Below are 22013 nucleotides of genomic sequence, written 5' to 3' on the forward strand. Positions count from 1 at the left end.
CTCCCGCCTGTAATCGAACTCGGGTCTCCCACGCCAAAGGCTTAGGTACGAGGGAGCTTGTCATGTTGAAAGAATATAATATGCAAAATACTAAAACGAAACAGCATTCAGAGATGTGTTTAGAAATAAATAGACCTATGAAGTTTATATTTGATGTAATGAATATAATGTGGAAACATTGACAAGTATTAAGTCTGCTTCCTTATGTTCACAAACCGAATCTTCCTGCCATACGTATGGTAGCGAGCTTTCTTTCTAAAAAATCTTTTAATACGTGAATCGCTCGTGACTTCTGTCTCATGTCATCTTTCGTGCTTATAGGGGACTTTAAATCAACGAAACGAACCAAAACGAAGTTGTAGAAACGATAGTAGAACCCTGTCAAGACGTTCAAGGCATTTGGTATCTACAAAATGCTGTTCAATAATAAAAGCAAATAGTTACAGTTCTTTCGTCTGATTACAAACCACGAAACTTCGCCCAGTTTTGTGAAGTCCTAATTGTCATGCCTAATACTTTGTCCATTACATGAAATATCTAATAAAAATCATTTAATAGGGTTTTACATCTATTAAACGGTGATGCTTTCCAAATTATCCTATTGCGCATGGCCGTTTAGTGAAAGGAATGGGGAACTTAGTCAAAATAAAGATGTTTAATATATACGAGTTATTGGGAAACTTTGAAATATCAAGGTCATGAAATAGGCATTTAGCTTTCTGAATACAGTATTACTTAATAATAATAATAATAATAATAATAATAATAATAATAATAATAATAATAATAATAATAATAATAATAATAATAATAATAATAATAATAATAATATTTTGTATTGAGTTTGTAATTGTACGAAACAGCGTTTGAAAATACATAAATACTATTCGTAGTTGTTGATATTGATGCTCTGAATGATCAGTAAGTTGAGAAAATGAAATTTAAATGCGCCAGGTTTCGAAGAGTTAAAACTTTAATTCTTCAAGTGACCTAAGGTATGAATAACGTAGTACTTGACATACCTTGATCGTATTAAGAAATTCATGCACTTTTACAATTCCGAGACATGCATGACTACCTAATGTGCTGAACTTTTTTTTTAGATATATTTTTCTATAAAGAACATAAAAGTGTCATGCTGTTAGATTAACCGTGCATACCGTACTAGCTCGTTTACGAAGTCTTTAATATGATAGAACAACAATATGATAGAATTACAGTAAACACTTGAAAGATTTTCTTTCGTTTAAGAGTTGTTCTTCTTTACACCTCGTGAAGTTCTATAACCTATGTTTTCTTTTCGAGCAACATGACACATTGACCTTCATATGTGTTGATATTTAATCATGTGGTTCGTTGCGGAAAGACATACACAGTTTCGGATATATTAATGGGCGATGTAAATGTTGGAAAAGTTTTTGTAGGTATTTATTTCCTGTTTAATTTTCATTTGTTGACATTAACACATGTATACATATAATTTATTAGATCCTGTGGCGGTAAGAAAAGAATGTTTAATGTTCTTCCGTGCTTCAAATTATGTAAACAACAGCAATATTGAAAGCAAAGTAAATAGTACAAGGATATTGTTCTGAGCATTTTCTTTAGTGTGCATATTAAATATCGTATATTGTTTTAAATCAATAACGAATAGGAGTGTAATCTACCATATCCTTCTTTTCTGTAGGTTTTATGAAATAACCAGCTGTAGGTTTAATGGGTAACATGCCACTCACTCGTAATATGTTTTTTTCTTTCTTGTCACTGGAAGAGGTAGGAAGGCAGTAAATAGATAGATATCTGGTGATTACTAGAATTCTAAAGTGATTTACCTCAAAAACAAATTACACCACTTTTTAGATAAGAAGCAACATGAGCAGTGAGCAATACTTAGCGCAGGATTGCGGGATTTCTGACTTCTGTCTACCTTCTTGCTCTTTCACCGTTATAGGTATCAAACTGAATTGTCGGCGTTATTTATAATGTCAAAAATGTTATTCCAACAAAATTTAGAATATTCAATTAGATACTGAAAATATTAATATAAACCAAAGTAATTGTCTTTTAATTTATTTCATTAGAACTGTTAACAAGTGTCAGTTTCAGCCTGTTATCAGCATCGTCTATGAAATGTTGTGTTTTGTTGCTGTGTTAGCACGTGTTAAATTTATTTAACAGATTACACACTTGTTAATGAGTATTTCATGAAATCTTCTTTCGTAATTCTTCTCTATATTGTGCAAAGGATTATTCCTACTCTTTCTGTTACGTAATTAGTTTCCCCTGACGATTATTTTGCTTCAACACAGATGAGTCGAACAAATGAAAATTATTTTAAAGCCACCGATTATATACTTTTGGAAATTGAAGTTTTGCTTTTCTTCATCTAATGAGAATTTCTTTCTTATCTTAAAAAAATTATGACTAAAATTGACAATTTTTAAATATATTTTCTGTAATTGACGCTACAACCTAAGAAGAGTTACAGTTGATCAGATATCTGTCATTAAGTTGGATGATCTGTGGCCACAGTAACAATTGTCAGTACGAATCTCATTGGCATTTTTTAGACCGAAACTGGATAACTCTTATAGGTAATTTTCAAATTGACTTCTAAATTAGAAAACTAAATAAATAAGCAAATACTCTAATCATGCCTTTTATTATATTTTAGAAATGTGTACCCTTGTGGCTATCATGTGTGCGTGGTTCGATGTCATTCACCGGAGAAGGCACAACGTTTCGGATGAAAGACGAATACCAGTGGTTCGTTTCCCACTGTTAGCTATAGGTTCTCAATGTTGAGAACGAACATGAACTTTTAATTGGACAATGAATCAATGGTAAAAGGAGATTCGAAACAAAAGTGTGTTCACATTATGTTACTAAAAAAAATGTAAACTATTAAAAACGTGCAACATGAAGAGCACAAAGGAATTGAGTCACATTACCAAAGTTGAGAGAGAAAGAGACTTAATATTTAGGATGTTCTCTTATTTACATTGAATAGCTTACACTTTTTTTCATTATGCAGTTACAATATCGTGACATGAATCTTTTAAACTCGGAGTGGAATTTTAGATAGATATTTTAAGGTTGAAATGTGTCCTAAATGAATAAAAAAAGTGGATTTGATTCCTTTCTGCACTCAACACGCCATGTAAAGAAAGTGTATATCACTTTATACGTAGGCTAGTAATTTCTATTGATGAGGAATAATTTTATCTAATCGAAATTAGTTTACGTTTCCTTTCTTACGAGCAAATAAGTCAATCATTTATAAGAAAATTAATAAATAACTTACTTCTGTTGCATTAGGTCCTTGGTTCGATCCCAGTTTTGTGAATTTATAATGGACAATGTGTTGTCTGTAGGTTTTCTTGTGATTCAACCTGGTAGCTTCTACATTTTCATTTTACCAGTTCTTCCATTATTATTTACTTTCATTCATCATCTGTTACTTTTAGTCTAGAGAACATACAAGGATGCAGCGTAAATCTAGAAGTTTCATTTCCTTTCACTACAAATTAATATAGCGAAACATTATTCTTTCTTCTTTCTGTGAATAACATCTTTCCTGTTCCTTCCTATAAATATCGTGTGGCTAATACCTCAATTTTCAAATCTATAAAATTATCTGTGAATCGACTATCACAAATATCATTCAGAATCACATATTATCCACTATAGGCTATATATTGCGTGATATAATTATTTGCAATACTAATACACATCTAGTGAGAACTAGTGAGAAAAATTTAAAACAATATTTGTTATGTAATGAATGGTTGGAAACAAGAGTGTAGCGTCTTTAAATTTTAGAAAACAGAGGAATTGAAGGGTGACATTTGTGTCTATAAAGCAAATGTACTATTCATATTGCCATACGTCGTATTTACGGTATAGGAATGATCCTTCAGTTGTTAAGTCTATACACATAATAGACACGTCGGAAAAGAGAAAATCTTTGCGAAACATATTATTTCAGTTTGCACTAGCGTACAAATGGACCATTCTGGCTTTTAATATTTAAAAACATGAACTAGGATGATGTTTTCGAAACTGTTTGTTCGAAAGTAAGTTCTTCACTAAATGGAAAGATCGAATCTCTGAAGGAAATCGGTTTGATTTCGGCAAAACCAGAATGCACTGAATCAGTATTATTGCCAGATCAATTCAAATTAACAGGTTCAAACAGATATGTTCAGATGTGTATAATTGTACACAATAATTAAAATCGTCTCTAAATATGGATATTCAGGAAGTGTTTGATTGAGGAAAGTGAGAAACAGCAACAAAAAAATACGTTATATAAATATTTATTCGGTTGAAACAGTACATAATTTAGAAGAAACAACAATCCGGAGTACAAAGAATCATCTCCTCTTTGTTTATCAGTAGATTTGGCTGTAAATTTCCACGATATGTCTATTGTTCATCGATGCAATGATAATCTGGTGTCAAATATATGTGTTGTCCTCTTTAAAAGTATCTGCAAAAGAAAAGATATTTATCAGTATATAGGTATATGTTTTCTTGATATTTCAATTATTAATAAGTGTTGTAAATTCATTAAACGTACTGCATGCATCTTTGGTACAACATATACAGGATGCAGCTAAATTTTATAATTGGTAACATAATTGTATACTTGTCTCATACATTCTTTAGCCAATTTTCTTGTAGAAATGAACAAATTTAATTACAATTATCAAATATAATTAGGTAGTTAATTACCTTAAATGCTCTGCAATCATATTTGTTTATTGATTTCTAAAGGTATTAGAAAAAAATCATCTTTGAATAGGTTTATAAACTAGTTGTTGATCATAAATAATAAGCCTTTACACTTTCTTCTGTCATAATCACTTTTTCTGGATTACACGAAATACATCAGTGGAAGTATATGTTTAGAGAATTGAACCGAACCGCTCGCCTTAGCGACTACGTTAAACATCACCAATACAAATACAACCATAATATAGATATATTGTTATAAGTGTTACCCACGAGACGAGACGAGTCGCGGAATAATATTTTCTCGTCTCATCTTGAATTTATTTCAATTCGTTTTGTAAATATACGTACAAAATTTATGACCTTAATTTTTTATTTTCGTCTGGAAGTTTTCGAAGTCTTTCGGCTAACGAGAGGTCTAAGAAAGGTTTTATTATTGGACTGTATTGTATATTAGTTTGCGTATCGTTAAACGACAATTGCTCCTCACCGAGTTCTTGCAATCACTTTATGAAATTACAGTTTGTAAACTATGAATCATATAATACTAACATAATGTTCCAGATCTAAAACTAGGGTGAATTAATTTTGCCAACGAAGCTCGTGAAATTTTTTATCTAGTCTTAAATTTGAATATAGTACTTCTTCTCTCCACTCTCGACTCTCATTCAAGACTAATTAATATTACTTTTACGTTTTGCCAACTAAGGAATTCATAGTGGAAATTGTATGCATATATTAAACTTAATACCTTTTAACCGTAATATCCATATCCGTAACCAAGACCGTATCCAAGTCCATATCCAAGTCCATATCCGTATCCAAGTCCACTGTATCCGTATCCAACAGCTGGGTATCCATAGCCAATACCATAGGCTCCCAAGACTCCTCTCTTGTCTCTAGCAGTCTCTTGGGCGAAGGCAACAGCCAACAAGGCGAAAAGTATAAGAGCCTGGAAATAGAATATATGTTAAGAATAAGTATCCTCGTTACAATTTGCGCAAGTAAGAAAAAAACAAGTATTGTAGGATGGATAGTAAACTACTTATTTATGCTAACGTGAATCATTAATAACTATATCTTTAACTGCAATATTCGAAATTGTTTTTAGCATTTTCTAATGAAAAGTAAATATTACGTGTTAAGATTTTCTACTTTTTCCAAGAGACCATGATGAAGAAATTAACTCTATATTTAGGGAAGGAATATAAGAGGTGACTACTTGTACAATTGTAGTCAGTATACCAAATTTGTATTGAGGAAAGTTTAATAAACATACACAGGAATTTGGAAAATCACCCTTATTTGAAAATATATCTTACCAAGAATTTCATGTTGATTAGTAGGATGTGTGTCTGTTCCTCAGCGAGAGTAACAATGTATACAACTCAAGCCCAATGAACTGTTTTTATATCCAAAACTCGTCCTTGTACTTTATCCAGTTTTAAAAGTAACGCACATTATTAGCTTTGCGTAGTTCTTTGGTATTCCTTTCTAGGAAGTTGTAGGTTAGACATTGACAAAGATCTTTTTGTCTTACGGTCTTTGGCCTGTCTTCCATGCAGTTGCCTACCTACAGGCTCAGCGTGTTGACCTTCAGTTCATATTTACGATCACAAATAGGTAGGGAAAGTAGATTTGCTGGTTGGAACTTACTATTGCTTCTCATATTATGCTTTTAACTACATATCAAACTTATTATGGCCCTCGCTTCTGGTCCAATGGCTTGCACTCGCCTTTGCTACACGTGGTCCTGTGTTCGATCCTCTGGGATTAGAGCGCATTACGGTGGTTGGGATTCCACCTTAAACTGTAGGTCTACATTCCGTATTACCTTGGTGCTGCAAACGAATGTTAAACTTCAACGAACAATAATATACTTACAAACCCAGAACCCATAGTACCTAGGACATGTGCGTTAGACACCAGATCAATGGGAAGTGGACATACTTAAGAAGTGTTTCGGAATTGTTTTTTTGGGACACTTCTACAATTTGGAGGAGAGACCGTAGCTTATTTAGCTATCGGCTTAGTACTTCCGATTCTTTTTTGCTTGGCGAAATTCTCGAGTACAGCTCCAACGAATTTAACTAGATACATGAACTATTGTGTGAAATAGCTCGAGCTTTTTATATTTTATCCGAGCAACGCCAAACATTTCCTCAAGTTACTATAATTATTTAACATGATAATACATTTCCATTCTCAGTAATGTATCTAATGAAGATTCCTATAAGAAACTTACGAGCGTTACTATCACTTGAGCAATCGATGATGAACCCACTATTATAAAGAAAAATGAGTGTAACTTCTCAATAATTCAGAAAGATCTCCCGAATCCCAACAAGTTCTTACCAGAAGGCGTTGTAGCTACCTTTGGGAATCCACTACAAAAGGGATTTCATTTTCTACCGAGACTAGCCTCTAACTACTTTATCTGATCTTTCTCCAAATATGAACAAGAAAATCGAATGCAGACCAAACTTCAATTTGTCGAGGAGACAACCCAAATGTTTTAGCGTTTGCTGACTCCTTTCCTTCTAAATGTCAACCATGGTTAATAGTTACAGAACTAGATTTCATGCTTAAAGTTTCGTGTATGTTAAAAAGGGATCTTATATTAGTATTGGGGACCACCATTGTAAGCATGTGAAGCTTGTATTTTGAACTGTCGATAAAGTAAATATCCAAAATTGTTATTTTACAATTTACCTTTTCTGTTACTCATCCAGGATTTATGTATGTTCATACTAATGATCGAAGCCGTATTCACGCATAGGTCAACATGGACAATGGCCTAGGGCGACAATTTTTGGAGGACAACAAATTTTGCTTGGTTACTTCTTGTTCATGGTCCAGTTCTGGAAATTACAGAAATTTGTCAGGAAACATTGATTTTGATTGGCGACAGAAGTTTCAAATCCGATCCTGATAATTACTACAAGGAAGACCATACTTTAATTCGTATTATAATATTACATCAACGCCAGATTTATATATGGTTTAATCGGTTAATACAAAATAATGAATTATACATTACTCGTACAAAATTATCTTATTTTCGTGATTCACATTGTAGTGAGTAGTTACAATGACGGCGAAGGGCCCTAGCGACAGTCTCCACATGGTAATTTTTTTAAAAGGTTTGCAGGAGATTGACAATCCACATAACACAGTAAAGGGACGTCAGTAAAGGGACGCCGACGTTACAATACGAATTAAACGAAAAGGTAGGGAGGAACATCTTTTAATACCTGCACCTCTCCTAGCTTGTCGACGAGTGCCTTTTATTTCATGTGGCCTTTTGTGCTGACAGAGAACGTTAAATCAACGAAACGAATCAATCAGAAGTTGTATAAAGGATAGTTGGTCTATCTGGCAACACATTCAAGGCATTTGGTATCTACAAAATGCTGATTTTTTAAGAAAAGCAAATAGTTAAAGTGGTGATACTCATGCATTCAAAGATCAGTAAGTTGAGAAAATGAAGTTTAAGTGCGCCAGGTTCGGAAACATTTTTTTAACATAATCTAAGATACGAATAACGTAGCACATGATACTTTGATCGTATTAAAGAATTCATATACTTCTACTATTCCGAGACATTCAAGACTACCTAATGACCTGGACTATTTGTTAGATATATTTTTCTATAAATAACAAAAAATGTGTCTTTATCGAGTTATATTAACCGTGCATATCATAGTAGCTTGTTTATGAAATTTTTAATATGATAGAATTAGAGTAAATAATTGTAAGATCTCCTTTCGCTTAGGAGTTGTCCTGTTTTTACCTCCTGAAGTTTTATACCCTATGTTTTCTCTCCAGGCACCATGACGCATAGATCTTATATGTGATAGTGAGTAATTTTATCTAATTTAATCATGTGGTTTGTTGCGGAAAGACACACACTGTTTCAGATATATTAAAGGAGGATGTAAATGTTGGAAAACTTTTTGTAGTGATTTTTTTTTCCTGTTTAATTTTCATTTGTTGATATTAACACGTGTATATATATAATTTATTAGATCCTGTGGCGGTAAGAAATCAATGTTTAATGCTCTTCCGTGATTGAAATATGTAAAATATAGCAATATTGAATGCAAAATAAACAGTACAAGGATATTGCTCAGGACATTTTTTTAGATGCATATTAAATATCTTATATTGTTTTAAAAACTAGTAATAACTAGGAGTGCAATCTACCGCATCTTTCTTTTCTGCAGATTTAATGAAATGACCATGGTTTGCACGCCACTCATTCGTAAGGTATTTCATTTCCTTTGTCACTGGAAGAGGTAGGAAGAGAGTAAATAGAGAGTACGACTACACTTGAACGCTACTTAAATTTTAAAGTGACTTACTTGAAGTAAATTGCAGCTTTTTTGAGATGAGAAACAACATAAGCGATAACGAGATATTAAGCACAGCGTTACCGGATTGTGCACTCCCATTTCCTTTCTCGCTTTTTCACCAGGAAATGAGTTGGCAGCATGATTCATAATGTTAAAAATGTTATTCCATAAAAGTTTAGAATATTCATGCTGAATATATATATATTTCATTATGTTATCACCAACGACTCTGAAAATTTGTATTTTGTCGCTGTGTTAGCCTGACTCTTAAATTTATTACAAGTTAAAAATTTTATTAATCACTATTTCATGAAATCTTCTCCATGTTGTGGAAAGGATCAATCCTAGTCTTTCTGTTCCCTGGTTTGTTTTCCCTGAAGACTTCCTTGCTTCAGCACAGATGAATAACACACATAAAATAAATTCAAAATCTTTGTTTCTATAGTTTTGGAAATAAAATGTTTTGATTTTTTTCCTGTAATGAGAATTTGTCTTATGTTTTTTTATATATAAAGTAGAAATGATTCTTGGAACAATTTAAAAAAAACTGACTGATCAAGAAGTTGAAGCTCCTGAATCAAGTACTTCGAAGGACCCTACGTTTGTTGTAGAAGAACCACCATGTGAACCACATAGACTTACTCAAGAGGAACTAAGTGATCTAATCAGAGACTTGGACCTCTCGAAAAGCAATGGAATTTATTGCAGGAAAAAGTAAATATTCAGTGTATCGGAATAGGGAGATGATGTTCACTTCATTTTTTACTATGGAAGACACACTTGTGGCATGTACAGATGTAAATGGTCCCATGAGGGTACTTAAAATTAATTACGAACCTACGGAGTGGAGGATCTTTATAGATTCGTCCAAGGTGAGTTTAAAGGCAGTGCTTTTACATATTGGAAATGAACTTCCTTCAATTCCTGTAGGTTACGCAGTTCATATGAAGGAATCTTATGAAAACTTGAAACGTTTACTTCAAGCCAGTAAATATTACGATTTTCAGTGGCTCATTTGTGGTGACCTTAAAGTAATAGCGCTGTTGCTAGGTATGCAGTTAGGGTATACAAAGTATTGTTGCTTTATATGTGAATGGGACAGTAGAGATCGTGGATCTCATTACCGCAAAAGTGATTGGAGTACCAGAGAAACTCTTCAGCCGGGAGTGAAAAATGTGCAGCATGAACCACTGGTAGATCGTAACCGAATTTTGCTTCCCCCTCTACATATTAAATTAGGTCTTATGAAAAGTTTTGTTAAGAGCATGAACCAAGAGGATGAGGCCTATAAGTACCTAAGAGGACAATTCCCTCGATTAAGTGATGCCAAAGTTAAAGAGGGTGTTTTCATAGGGCCACAGATTAGGCAACTATTCAAAGATCACAAGTTCGACGAAATTCTCCAATGTGAGGAGAAAGCTGCGTGGAGAAGCTTGAAGAGTGTTTGTTCACAGTTCTTGGGAAGACACCGAGCAACAAATTACAAACAACTAGTAGCAAAGTTGTTATTGTGCTACGAAAATCTTGGTTGCAATATGTCTCTGAAACTCCACTTTCTTAATTCACATCTAGACTTCTTTCCCGAAGATTGTGGAGCAGTAAGTGACGAACATGGTGAGCGTTTCCATCAAGATATTGCAGCCATGGAGAAGAGATATGAGGAAAAGTGGAGTTCTAACATATTGGCCGACTACTGTTGGACTATTGCAAGGGATGCTCCAGATGTAATCTACAAAAGGAAAGCCAAGCGAAGACGCTCAAAATAAAATAAACATAATCCTGTACAAGGGATCACTTGAAACTTTGGTCTACATTGCAGTGTAGATCTTGCACAAAAAGGTATTTGTACATATTTTTCATGTTTTGATGTTAATACTGATTTTTATTACGGAATTGTTAATGTTTAACTTGACCACGGTTAATTTATTTTCTGTATCGCTGTGAAACTGGTATTTGCGCAATTTTGAAAAAGGAAGTACAAGGATATAGAAAGCTATAGGTTAGGGTACTTTTTAACTCCCCAGCTTATCTCATCACAGTGAAACAGATAAAAAAAAGTGAATTCTAGGTTTTTACAAGGATTTTGCTTAAATGTTCTATAAATATTAATACATTTGTATATATACAACTACTGTCGTACAAGGGCGTTTTTTTTTTTTACAACCTGAGCTAAGAAAATTCTTCTATTATCATTTCCTTTCATATTATGCTTAAATGAATGTAAAAATCGCAATTTCAAAGAATTTACATACTTTCGATCAAAATTTGTTGAACAGTGTAATTTAACCATTTATGAGAAAATTAATAAATAGCCTATTTCTGTTACATTAGGTCCTTGGTTCGATCCCAGTTCTGTGAATTTATAATGGACAATGTGTTCTCTGTAGGTTTTCTTGTGATTCAACCTGGTAGCTTCGATATTCTCATTTTGCCAATTCTTCCGTTTTTATTTACTTTCATTCATCATATGTTACTTTTAGTCTACAGGATATATAAGGATGCAGCGTAAATCTAGAAATTTCATTTCCTTTCGCTACAAATTAATGAATATAGCGAAACATTATTCTTTCTTCCTTCTGTTACTAATATCTTTCCTGTTTCTTCATATTAATATCCTCTTTCTAATCCCTCAACTTTGAAATCTATAAAATATCTGTAAATTGTCTATCACTAATATCATTCAGAATCACCTATTATTCAGTATAAGCTATTTTTTGCGTGATATAATTATTTACAATACTAGTATACATCTAGTGAGAACTAAAGAATTTAAAACAAATATTTGTTAAGTAAGTGGATGGTTGGAAACCAGAATTTAGCGTCTTTAAATTTAAGAAAACAGAGGAGTTGAAGGGTGACATTTGTCTCTATAGAGCAAATGCACTATTCATATTGTCGTACTTCGTATTTACGGTATAGGAATAATCCTTCAGATGTTAAGTCTATACACATGATACATTCGTCGGAAAGGAGAACATCTTTGGGAAATATATTATTTCAGTTTACACTAGCGTACAAATGGACCATTATGCCTTTTAATGTTTAAAAATATGAATGAGATGATGTTTTCTAAACTGTTCGTTCTATAGTAATTTCTTCACTAAATGGAAAGATCGAATCACTGAAGGAAATCGGTTTGATTTCGGCAAAACCAGAATGCACTGAATCATTATTATTGCCTGATCAATTCAAGTTAAGAGGTTCAAACAGATATGTTCAAATGTGTGTTATTGTACTTAATCATTAAAATCGTCTCTAAAATTCAGAATGTGTTTGATTGAGGAAAGTAAGAAACAGCAATCAAAAATACGTTTTATAAATATTTATTAAGTTCAAACATATTCATAATTTAGAAGAAACAACAATCCGGAGTACAGAGAATCATATTCTGTTTGTTTCTCAGTAGATTTGGCTGTAAATTTCCACGATATATCTGGTGTTCTTTGATGAAATGAGAATCTGGTGTCAAATATAGTTGTTGTCCTCTTTTAAAGTATCTACAAAAGAAAAGATATTTATCAGTATATAGGTATATAGTTTCATGATATTTCAAATATTAAAAAGTATTGTAAATTCATTAAAAATACTGCAAGCATCTTGCGTAAAATATGTATAGGATACTGCCAAATTTTATAATTGGTAACAGAAAAACATACTTGTCTCATACACTACTACTTATCTACTTGTCTCTAACAAATATAATTAGGTGGTTAGTTATCTTAAATCTGCTATAATTACATCTGATTATTCATTTTTAAGATATTATGAAAAATCCCCTTTGAATAGGTTTGAAAACTAGTTGTTTACCATAAATAATAAGTTTTTACATTTTCTTCTGTTATAATTACTTTTTTCTGGATTACACGAAATGTATCAGTGGGAATATATATTTATACCGTGGAGATTTAGAATATAATTAGGTTTAGGAATTAGATTTTTGGGCTTTCGGCATCTATAACCACGTTAGCCAAATACATATAAAAAGTGACGAACCTTGGCGATCAGATCATTTTAAAGAAAGAAGGGAATGGTGTGATTGAAAAAAAATGACCTCACTCACGATGACTGGCTTCAGAAAGCATTTATACTTATTCGACCGAGTGTCCCCGCCGAGAATCGCACCCTTGACCGCCCGCACCAAAGGCGAAAGCGTTTACGACTATGTTACACAGGACCTATACAAACACAACCATAATATAGATATATAATTATCAGAGTTGCTCACGAGACGAGACTAGGAATAATATTTTCTAGTCTCCTCTCTCGTCTCAATTCATTTTATGAATTACGTACAATATTTATGCCCTTTTTTTTTTAAAAAAAAAAAAAGGTCGTCTAGAAGTTTTCGGAATATTTCCACTAACGAAAGGTCTAAAATAGGTGTAATGTAATAACATTTAAATCATATTTATTATTCGAGTGTATTGAGAATTAATTTGCGTATCTTTATACCATAAGTACTTCTCATTGAGTTCGTGTAATCACTTTATGAAGTTACAGTTTTTAAACTATGAATCATATAATACTAACATAATGTTCGAGATCTAAAACTTAGGTGAATTAATGTTGCCCAAGAAACTCGTGAAATTTCTTATCTAGACTCAAATTTGAATACAGTACTTGTTGTCTCCACTCTCGACTCTCATGCAACAATAATTAATATTATTTTTAAGTTTTACCAACTAAGGAATTCATAGCGGGAATTGCATGCATATATTAAGTTTAATACCTTTTAACCATAATATCCATATCCGTAGCCAAGACCATATCCAAGTCCATATCCATATCCAAGTCCACTGTATCCGTATCCAACAGCTGGGTATCCATAGCCAATACCATAGGCTCCCAAGACTCCTCTCTTGTCTCTAGCAGTCTCTTGGGCGAAGGCAACAGCCATCAAGGCGAAAAGTACAAGAGCCTGGAAATAAAATATATGTTAACATAAAGTTTCCTCTTTACAATTCGCGCAAGTAGGAAAAAAGGTATTGTAGGATGAATAATAAACTATTTATATGTTAACGTGTGCAATATTCAAAATTCTTGTAGTATTTTCTAGTGAAAAGTAAATATTATGTGTTAAGATTTTCAACTTTTTGTAAGAGAGCATGATGAATAAATTAACTGTACTTTTAGGGAAGGAATATAAGAGTTGACTATTTTACGGTTGTAGTCAGTATACCAGATTTGTAGTGACGAAAGTTTAATAAACATACACAGGAATTTCGAAAATCACCCTTATTATTTGAAAATATATCTTACCAAAAATTTCATGTTGATTAGTTGGTTGTTTGTGTCTGTTCCTCAAGTAGAGTAACAATGTATACAGCTCAAGCTTAACGAACTGTTTTTATATCCAAAACTCGTCCTTGTACTTTATCCAGTTTTAAAAGTAACACACATTATTAGCTTTATGTTATTCTTTGGTATTACTTTCTAGGAAGTTGTAGGTCAGACACTGACGAAGATCTTTTTGTCTTACGGTCTTTGCCCTGTTTCATTCAGTTGCCTATCTGTAGGCTCTACTTGTTCACCTTCAGTTCATATTTACGATACCAAATAGATGGGGAAAGTAGAATTGTTGAATGGAACTTACTATTGCTTCTCACATTATGCTTTTAACTACATATCAAACTTATGATGGCCGTCGCTTCTGGTCCAATGGCTTGCACTCGCCTTTGTTACACGTGGTCCTGTGTTCGATTCTCTGTATGATTAGAACGCATTACGGAAGTTGGAACTCCACCTTAAACTGTAGGTCCACATTCTGTATAGCCTTGGTACTGCAAACTAATGTTAAACTTCAACGAACAATAATACACTTACAAACCCAGAACCCGCAGTACCTAACAGACCCGCGTTAGATACCAGATCAGCGAGGAGTTGTCATATTTAAGAAGTGTTTTCGAATGGTTTGTTTGGGATACTTCTACAATTTGGAACAGAGACCGTAGCTTATTTAGCTATCGGCTTAGTACTGCCGATTCTTTTGTGCTTGGCGACTTTCTCGAGTACAGCTCCTACGAATTTAACTATATATATGAACTATTGTGTGAAAGAGCTCGAGCTTTTTATATTTTATCCGAGCAACGCCAAACATTTCCTCAAGTTAGTATAATTATTTAACATGATACTTACTGCATCATACCTTTCCATTCTCGATAATGTATCTAATGAAGACTATTATAAGAATCTTACGAGCGTTACTATCACTTGAGCAGTCGATGGTGAACTCACTATTATGAAGACAAATGAGTGTAAGCTCTCAGTAATTCGATAAGATCTCCAGAAACCTAACAAGTTCTTACTAGAAGGCGTCGTGGCTACCTTTGGGATCCACTACAAAAGGAATTTCACTTTCTACCGAGATTAGCCTCTAACTACTCTATTAGATGTTTCTCCAAATATGAACAACAAAATCGAATGCAGACCAAACTTCAATTTGTAGAGGAGATAAGCCCAAATGTTACAGCGTTTGCCAACTCCCTTCCTTCTAAATGTCAACCGTGGGTGATAGTTTCAGAGCTTCATTTCACGCCTAAAGTTTCGTGTATGTGAAAAAGGGATCTTTCATTACTAGTGGGGACCACCATTGCTAGCATGTGAAGTTTGTGTTTTGAACTGTCGATAAAGTAAATGATTTCCAAAATTATTATTTTACAATTTACCTTTTCTGTTGCTCATCCAGAATTTATGTATGTTCATACTAACGATTAAAACCATATTTAGGCATAGGCTAACATGGATCATAGCGTAGGGCGACATTTTTGGGGGGACAGCAAATTTTGTTTGGTTATTCTTTTTCATGGTCCAGTTCTGGAAACTACAAGAAATTGTCAGGGAACGTTGATTTTAATTGGCGACAGAACTTTCAAATCCGATCCTGATAGTTACTACAAGGAAGACCATATTATAATATTTCCTGTGGTTTATTGTAGAGATGCAAAAAAGCCGGCTTTTTTGAATCGATGGTTTTTTTCACATAAAAAGCCGGCTTTTTTGGGAAAAAAACGAGAATTTTGGAAATTTTGGCTTTTTTCATTTTCATGATTTTTCTATCTAAATAGCTTTCTTATAGTATATTCTATACTTAGATAAGAATTCCATGACCAAAATGCCATATTTCGCTCTAAAATTCACCATCAAGATGGATGGAGCACATGTTTTACCAATTAAAGCTAACATGAAGAATGTAGTATTTGAGGGCAATTTTAGAGCCTATTTAACTTTATTTTAACTTTTGAGTTATCGATATTTTTTCTTCTCGATATCATTTCAGTTTGTCGTCTGTTTCATTTCTAAGAGCTTAGTACTCTAACTTCTAACGCAGAAGTTAAACTTACGTTTTTCTATATATCCGTCAAAGCGTACGTTTTTCAATATATCCGTCTAACCGTACTTCCACATTTCTGTTATACTGTAGCTGTGCAACGATTTAGCAACAACCTTGAATACTAATTTATACAAATAATCAGTAGCGGATTTAGAAACGTACTTTGGGACGGGTTTCTCTGATTGTTTCATTTTCTAAAATCTCCTAATTTTATTTGGGAGGAGCTTGAAGTTTATGAGTACAAGCATAACTAATACTGTACTTCGTTTCGTTTATATATTTAGCGATAATCTTCCGGATACAACCTTGAAGATCATTTTATACTGAGAATCAGTGGCGGATTTAGAAAAGTATTTTGGGAGGGTTTTTTTCTTACTAATGTTCAGTTTTTATAAACATTCGTAATTTTTATTTGACGGCAGCTTAAAGTTAATGAGTAAAGGCATAACTAATAGATATTTCGTGTGTTTTAGACATTCCGTAATTTTGGGGAACAGGCTTCAGTCCGAAAGACCGCCCCCCCTAACCCTCGCAAAACCGTCACTGCTGGTAATTAGTAATAATAACGATTTAAAAACAATAAGAAATGAAGTCAGCCAACTCACAGTACACGCACTATTTCTACTTCATAGATGGAATGAAGAAAAGTTTTGTCAGAATGGTCGAATGCTGAGTTGAATTCCGGACTTCTCGATAGAAGCGCAAAAGCTCCAGTCAATCATGTTTGTTGTGCAGTTGTATTTATCTTAACTTAAATATATTCCGTAGTCCTTTTTTGTGTGTGTTGGTGGGGTGGGGAGAGTTCCATAATGATATGAAGATTGTGAGCCAAGAACATGGTAACTAACAAATTTTCAATTGCTGAGTTACGCAGCATCAGATAGACAGCAACGCATACCGCCTATCCCTCGTTTAATCCCTCATGTATAGAGTTATGTGAAAAACCAGCTTTCCGACTTTCAAAATGGATTGTGCAGCAGAAAATTTCTAATTTCTTAAAATAGTAAAATTATGGGTTACCATGTTATTATGGGTTATCTCACACCCTTCATGTTCAATCCCTCTTGTTAAAAATACAGAAAACTTGAGGACTGAATAAACCGTGATGGTGCTTATATAAAACTGTAGAATTTCAAGAATATAGAAAACCAAAAGCTCTAGGTGTGCAGCCTTTAAGTGTATCATATAAATCTAAGTATTTTTCTTATGTTTTATTTTAATTTTATTTTGTTCCAAAAAGAGGGTATGGAATATTTTGAAGTAAAAATACTACATAGAATTTTGCTACTTATTTGAGTATTTTTTTTAAAAGAAGTATTTACTTTTTGGCTGGTTTACACCAGCTGTTTTTCTTTTTTTTTAAATAAACAACCGGTTTAAACCGAAAAAAAAATAAAAGGTACGAAAAATGCGAATCGTGTGAACTTTATGGTGACGTTTCCATACATCAAACCATCTGCATTAGTTTTATTTCCTTTTCACCTTTTAATCAAGGTGTCCCATGTTCAATTCTCGGTCGAACCACAACCCTTCTTTCATGCGTAAACAAAGTAGCGGTTTGGATGTCACTTTAAGCGAAAGTCTTCTCCTTGATAACCTCGGTATTATGTAAGGATGTTAAGCCTGAACATACGAAACGATACTAAATTGTATATTTCTGCATGCCTGAATGCCTGTTGTTTTATAAAGAAGCCAAGGTTGCTTAAATATACTGATATAAATTGACAAAATTTATCGATTGCCTACGTAGCTTCCAACATTAGCTTGGATTGTATTTTCAATGATATGTACGCACTAAATTTGTAATTTAATACCTCAGTTTTAACGTACTGATTATGATACGTTGACCTTTAAATTTTACATGCAAAGCAATAACAGGATTTTTTCCGTTATTGTTTTACATTTAGAGTAATGACGGGATTTTCCCGATGGCTAGGGCGGGAGTTTCTCAATTTAAGAAATTTACTGACCGGACTTCTTTAAGCTTATGGGAGTTCTTGCGGCATAACCCTGCTGTTGCATAATAACACCAAGGCGAAACAAACTTATTTCTGTCAATATGTAATATAAATACATAAAGCAAAATATCTAAACCCAAAAAAACCTGGTTTAAACCAAAAAAGCCTAGTTTAAACTCCCCCCCAAAAACGGGTTTTTGGCATTTTCAAAAACAACCATGGCTCTTGCCAACCCTGCTTACTTTTGTATGTAGGAGGTTAAAAAAAATCTTATTATATACATTGGTTAATCCTTTGGAATTCATAATGTAAATATGTTGAGAAATAAAACTGTTTGAAATATCTTTTCGAAATTCATGGTTTATTTTCGAGGTTTTATATTATTATCGGCATCAACCACTAATTAAATGACTTTTTGTGTTGTAGAGAAGCGAAACAAAATCTGGTTTATCAATTTAAAGCAGAATTTTCAAAAAAGCCAAAATTTCCCAAGCAAAAAAGCGAAGCAGAAAAAACCGAGTTTTTTCCCAAAAAGCCGTTTTTTTTCCGAGCCCTTGCATCTCTAGTTTATTGTAATATTACATCAACGCCACAGTTTTATATGGTTTAATCGGGTAGTATGAAATAATGAATTATACATTACTCGTACAAAATTATGATTTTCATAATTGACATTGTAGTGAGCAGTTACAATGACAGCGAAGGACTTTGGCGGCAGTCTCCACATAGGAATGTTTTTTAAGGTTTGTGTTAAATTGACAATCCACATAACACAGAGATAGCTTGAACGTCAAAAGGGACTTCAGTTACGGGATATTGGAGTGTCCATGAAGCATCTCATTTCTGCCAGTGGTTTTGTTGTGATCGTCCTGTGGATATCTGGATGTGCGTTATGTCGTGAAAACGGGACTTCCTACGGATACATGTGGAGCATTCATAGGCTATTTGCTGAATAATCATATGACATTTGGAAACAGTAAAAAATGTTTCGTGGCAGACACATGTTGAAATCCAATGGAAATCTCGTAATACTTCCATTATCCTTGACTTATATATTTCGCCGGACAGATATGTGAGCTGTGAAACGCTGTCTGAAATGTCTTCAAAAAACAAAGAATAATTAATTTAATCGAAATTTATATTTATTAAACGAGCATTCTTTCTAAAATCATTTTATTATGCATTGTCATTTAGGAAAAGGAGTCTGGAACTTAGGCTAAGAGAAGATGCTTAATGTAATGCAGATTATTGACAAACTTCGAAATATCAAGGCCATGATATAAAGCACGTATAACTTTCTGAATGCAGTGAATGTTAATAATAATAGTTGTGTATAAAGTTTACAGTTAAATGAAACTGTCTTTTAAAAAATCCATAAATACTGTTGCCAATTGGTGATACTGATGCATTCAAAGATTAGTAAGTTGACAAAATGAAGTTTAAGTGCGCCAGGTTCGAAAGAGTTAAAATATATATATTTTTTCACATAATCTAAGATATGAATAACGTAGCACGTGTTACTTTAATCGTATTAAAGAATTCATATACTTTTACTATTCCGAGACATTCATGACTACCTAATGACCTAGACTATTAGTTAGATATATTTTTCTATAAATAACAAAAATGTGTCTTTATCGTGTTGTATTAACAGTGTATATCATAGTAGCATGTTTATGAAATCTTTAATATCATAGAATTAAAGTAAGTAGTTGTAAGATTTCCTTTCGCTTAAAAGTTGTCCTGTTTATACCTCCTGAAGTTTTACACTCTATGTTTTCTTTCCAAGCACCATGGCGTACTTCAGTAATTTGATGTCATTTAATCATATGGTTCGTTGCGGAAAGACACACACAGTTTCAGATATATTAAAGGAGGATATAAATGTTGGAAAACATTTTGTAGGTATTTACTTCCTGTTTAATTTTTATTTGTTGATATTAACACGTGCATACATATAATTTATTAGATCCTGTGGCGGTAAGAAAAGAATGTTTAATGTTCTTCCATGATTTAAATATGTAAAATACAACAATATTAAATGCATAATAAATAGTACAAGGATATTGTTCTGAGCATTTTCTTTAGTATGCGCATTAAATATCTTATATTGTTTTGAAAACTAGTAATAACTAGGAGTGTAATCTACCACATCCTTCTTTTCTGTAGGTTTAATGAAATGACCATGGCTTGCACACTCCTCATTCGTAAGGTATTTCTTTTTCTTTGTCACTGGAAGAGGTAGGAAGGGAGTAAATAGATGGTACGACTACACTTGGACGCTACTTAAATTTTAAATTGACTTACTTGAAATAAATTGCACCTCTTTTCAGATGAGAAGCAACATAGGCAGTAACCAATGGTACGCGATATTTAGCACAGCGTTACCGGATTGTGGACCCCCGTTTCCTTTCTCGCTTTTTCACCAACAAATGAATTGTAAGCATTATTCACAATATCCTAAATGTTATTTCAATAAAATTTAGAATATTCATACTGGAATTATATATACAGAGTGTTTCAAAACAACATCGACAACGTTTGGAAGGTGATTCCTGACACCTAGACAAGACATAAAGTAGAGGACATCCTGGGTGCACAAATGCTTACTTTCGGAGGTATAGGCTGCTGAAAACATGAAAAATGAAATTTGAAAGTCCATAGCTCCAAAACTATGGGACCTGCCATAGTCGGATCAAGACTTCATTTAGGAACTAGTATGTGCCCTATCCAAACATCCATGTTTCAGAATAATTTTTATAGAGGTAATTGGTGAGTACTTCCAATTGTATGCTCGTAGCCAAACTCCCTACATAAATGTTGCTTCGTGAGTACCTTAGGATTCTGTAACATGTATTTTTGGACAGCGCACATATATAGTTCCTAAGTGAAGTCTTGACCCGACTACGAGAGGTCCCATTGTTTTGAAGCTATGGATCTTTAAATCTCATTTTTTCATGTTTTCGGCAGCCTGTATCCGAAAGGAAGCATTTGTGCACCCAGGTTGGTCTGTACTTTTCGTCTTCTCTTGGTGTGAGGAATCACCTCCCAAACGTTGTCGGTGTTGTTTTGAAATACCCTGTATAAGAAACAAATTAATTGTCTTTTCATTTATTCCATTAGAATTGTTAGCACATTTTCAGTTTCATCCTCTTATCACCAAAGACTCTGAAAATTTGTATTGTGTCGCTGTGTTAGCCTGAGTCTTAAATTTATTACAACAAGTTACAAATTTTGTTAATTACTATTTCGTAAAATCTTCTTTTGTATTTTTTTCTGTATGTTGCGCAAAGGACCATCCCCAGTCTTCCTGTTACGTGATTAGCTTCCACTGAGGACTTCTTTGCTTGATCACAGATGAATTACACAAATGAAATGAATTCTAAAGAATATGTTTTTATCGGTTTGGAAATTAATTTTTTGCTTTTCTTCCTGTAACGAGAATTTCTGTCTTATCTTTTTTTTTTAAAAAAAAAAAAAAAAATATAAACTGGATATGATTCTTGAAACCACTTAAAAAGCTGACAATCATTTAAAAATACATTTTCTGTAATTGACGCTTCTGTCTAAGAAGAGCTACAGCTGGTTAAATGTTAGTTGTTATATTGAATGACCTGCGGCAGGAGTATTGCT

The 22013-nt window shown here is 33.2% G+C and overlaps 2 long non-coding RNA genes across 2 annotated transcripts; both read right to left on the minus strand.

The window, feature by feature from the left end:
• Positions 1–4303: 4303 nt before the first annotated feature.
• On the minus strand, positions 4304–6163 carry LOC145694991 (uncharacterized). The gene is made up of 3 exons (XR_014133094.1): positions 6060–6163; positions 5489–5689; positions 4304–4492 (listed from the first exon to the last, which is right to left on the minus strand). It is a non-coding gene; the product is annotated as an uncharacterized LOC145694991 (long non-coding RNA).
• A 6236-nt stretch (positions 6164–12399) lies between these two features.
• LOC145694094 (uncharacterized) lies at positions 12400–14410 on the minus strand. The gene is made up of 3 exons (XR_014132925.1): positions 14352–14410; positions 13822–14010; positions 12400–12589 (listed from the first exon to the last, which is right to left on the minus strand). It is a non-coding gene; the product is annotated as an uncharacterized LOC145694094 (long non-coding RNA).
• Positions 14411–22013: the final 7603 nt, after the last annotated feature.

This window comes from Thermobia domestica, chromosome 9 (genome assembly GCF_964235325.1).
Source record: "Thermobia domestica chromosome 9, izTheDome1.hap1.1, whole genome shotgun sequence".
Classification (NCBI taxonomy): Eukaryota; Metazoa; Arthropoda; class Insecta; order Zygentoma; family Lepismatidae; genus Thermobia; species Thermobia domestica.